This window comes from Moschus berezovskii, chromosome 1 (genome assembly GCF_049115385.1).
Source record: "Moschus berezovskii isolate FMDL1 chromosome 1, NW_MosBer_1.0, whole genome shotgun sequence".
Classification (NCBI taxonomy): Eukaryota; Metazoa; Chordata; class Mammalia; order Artiodactyla; family Moschidae; genus Moschus; species Moschus berezovskii.
This window is the reverse complement of record NC_142460.1, coordinates 119,485,344-119,488,902: the sequence shown is the minus strand read 5'-3', so window position 1 is coordinate 119,488,902 and position 3,559 is coordinate 119,485,344.

Genomic DNA, 3,559 nt, shown 5'->3' with positions numbered 1-3,559 from the left:
CCATCGCAGCACACTAGGCCTCCCTGTCCATCACCAACTTCTGGAGTCCACCCAAACCCATGTCCATCAAGTTGGTGATGCCATCCAACCATCTCATCCTCTGTCATCCCCTTCTCCTTTTGCCCTCAATCTTTCCCAGCATCAGGGTCTTTTCCAGTGAGTCAGCTCTTCACATGAGGTGGTCAAAGTATTGGAGTTTCAGCTTTAGCATCAGTCCTTCCAATGAACACCCAGGACTGATCTCCTTTAGAATGGACTGGTTGGATCTCTTTGCAGTCCAAGGGACTCTCAAGAGTCTTCTCCAACACCACAGTTCAAAAGCATCAATTCTTTTGCGCTCAGCCTTCTTCACAGTCCAACTCTCACATCCATACATGACCACTGGAAAAACCATAGCCTTGACTAGATGGACCTTGGTTGGCAAAGTAATGTCTCTGCTTTTTAATATGCTGTCTAGGTTGGTCATAACTTTCCTTCCAAGGAGTAAGCGTCTTTTAATTTCATGGCTGCAGTCACCATCTGCAGTGATTTTGGAGCCCAGAAAAATAAAGTCAGCCACTGTTTCCCTTCTATTTGCCATGAAGTAATGGGACTGGATGCCATGATCTTAGTTTTCTGAATGTTGAGCTTTAAGCCAACCTTTTCACTCTCCTCTTTCACTTTCATCAAGAGGCTCTTTAGTTCTTCTTCACTCTAGTGCAACTGAAAAACTGAATTTAAAATTTTATTTAATTTTAAATGGCCACATGTGGTTAGTGGCTATGATACTGGACCACATAGCTGTAGAGTCCAATAACTTTCAAAATAGCATCAGAAAGGTGGTGGTATCCTTTAGAGAAGAGGACAGTGAGTGTCAGTGAAACTGGGGGGATTTATTCAAGGCTCTGAAGCTGGAATGTAGAAGAGCCAGGATGCCACATGCTGAAATCACAAGCTCTGGTCACCAGAGATGCACCCCCTGGCCCCCATCCACTCTCCTGGCTCTTCCTCTCTTTCCAAACAGGATCGGAAAGCATCTTTCTTCCTTCACCCTTATCAAAGACTCTCTTTTTCCCCTCCTCCATTATTAACGCCGTAACAGTAGAACAGTGCTTTGTGACAGGACGTCATGCCGCATGTTTGGGGGACGTGGTGTGGTCCTGTATAGTTTAACTGAGTAGCCTGGAACAGCGTAACTTGGTAGTGAGTAGTGTGCTTACTCTTAATAGTCTTAAGGGCTTATCTCAAACATTTTTCTGTTGTCTCTTTCTCCTTGGTTATTCTTCCTCCCAACCCACTCCAATTCTTTTACCATTGCTAACAAAATGTATGGGCTTCCCAAGTGGCTCAGTGGTAAAGAATCCACCTGCCAATGCAGGAGACATGGATTTGATCCTTGGGTCAGAAATATCCTGGGGAGAAGGAAATGGCAACCCACTCTAGTATTCTTGCCTGGAGAATCCCATGGACAGAGGAGCCTGGCGGGCTGCAGTCCATGGGATAGTGGAAGAGTTGGACACAAGTTGGCGACGAAACAACAACAAAACAATAACAAAATATATGCTCCCAAATCAAAACAGCCTTTAGTTAAAAGTACTAAATTTATGTCTACCTCAAGCTTTGTTCTTTAATTTGAACCCACCCCCCATCAAAACACCCACAAACCAACAAAACAAAACCTTTTGTTTAATTAGGTTCCCATTAGCTAGCAGTATTATTAAAGAAAAGATACACAATCATGTATGGTTTGGAAGACCATCACTTTTCTTAAGCATAGTTTTGAATAAACCAACCTCATGTTACCCACAGTGAACCAAGCTCAGTATCTTGTACCCAGTAACCTCTCAACAACTATTAATATTAACATTTCATTGATTTGCCTTCCTCTACATTCCTTTAGAGACTTAGGACTTATGTGAATAAGAAACCCTACTTTAACTGTTGGGTATGGACAGACAAAACAGAACTCTATTAAGCAAAGAAAGCCCCAATTCTAATACTGGTGTACCCAGGGTTTGGGTACTGGGTACTGCTTCCTGGGAGACCAGTCCTTTCTGGCATCACAAGAAAAGAAATGCTGTGACTTCTTCAGGTAGCGGTTCTGCCCATCTGATCACCAAATGCGATTGCTATCTTGTCTGGAGACAAGACTCATCCAACTCAGACAGGAGGGAGAATCTAATGTTTCCTGTTGAGGAGGAGCACGCCAGTATTTCCAGTGACCTGGAAAGTAGTTCATTGGAAAGCAGCTTGAGAGACTGAGGAGGACTCTTCTAGGACATTGAATGGTGGGGAGGAAGGGCATCTGTGTTTGAATATCCCTCTCAAATGATGACTGAGTTATGCAACTACAGCCAACCTGATGGTACTTAAAAATTCAGAGCATTGACGTAGATTGGCGTTCTCATTTCCACTGACTCATTTAGAGGGAACAAATTCACATGGTAGGACAAATAGAGAAGGAGAAATGGGCAAGAAGGCATTTTACGATTTCTCCAGGTATGAAATCTAGCATTGTACTTTTAAACGGAAACTGTTTCTATTCCCAGTGAGACCTCCAAGCCAGCTCCTGGAGCAATTCCACTGCCAGTCGGGGCTGTTTCCTGATGTGCCCACCAATGAAGCAGTTGGGTGGACCCTCACACTGATGCTCAGCTGATCTAGAAGGTGATTTGGCTCAGGCTTTCACTCTCCCTGGAAACTGGACTTGACCTAGTGTCACTGGTCAAAGTTGTAGCACTGTGAATATTGGATGGGATGCAGATGTCCTGGTCTTTCACATTATACCCCCAGGGGTTCTCAGCCTTTGAACCTTTTTAGAACAAGTCAAGTCATTTGGGGAGCTTCTAAAAGTAACAGGGACCAGTTCCATGCCCAAAAGATTTATATTTAATTGTTCTGAGTTGGGAACCTGGCATCAGTGATGTGTGAGAATCCCATGTGATTCCAGTGCAGTGAGACCTGGGTGGAGCAAAGAGCAACCTCAGGGCATTAGAACCTTGTCCAGCTCCTCCTCCTCCCCTTCCTCCTCCCCGTCTCCTGCAGTAACTCAACAAGCCAAATAGAGTCTGTTCTACTTTCTGAAGTATGGGGTTTTCTTTTCCTTTATGAGCATGATAATGTTTCCCATTGCTTGTAAACAAAACAATATGTGAGCTGTGCTGTGTGTGCTGTGCTAAGTAGCTTCAATCGTGTCTGATTCTTTGCGACCCTATGGACTAGAGTCCCCCAGGCTCCTCTGTCCATGGGATTCTCCAAGCAAGAATACTGGAATGTGTTGCCATACTCTCCTCCAGGGGATCTTCCTGACCCAAGGATTGAACTTGTGTCTCTAAAGTCTCCTGCTTTGGCAGATAGTTTTTTACCATTAGCGCCACCTAGGAAACCTGAAACAATATATACCTCTTGTAAATAATTTCAGACGATTTAGAGATATCTAAAAAAAAAAAATCAAATCCCTTATGATTATACAGTGGAAGTAAGAAATAGATTTAAGGGACTAGATCTGATAGATAGAGTGCCTGATGAACTTTGGACGGAGGTTCGTGACATTGTACAGGAGACAGGGACCAAGACCATC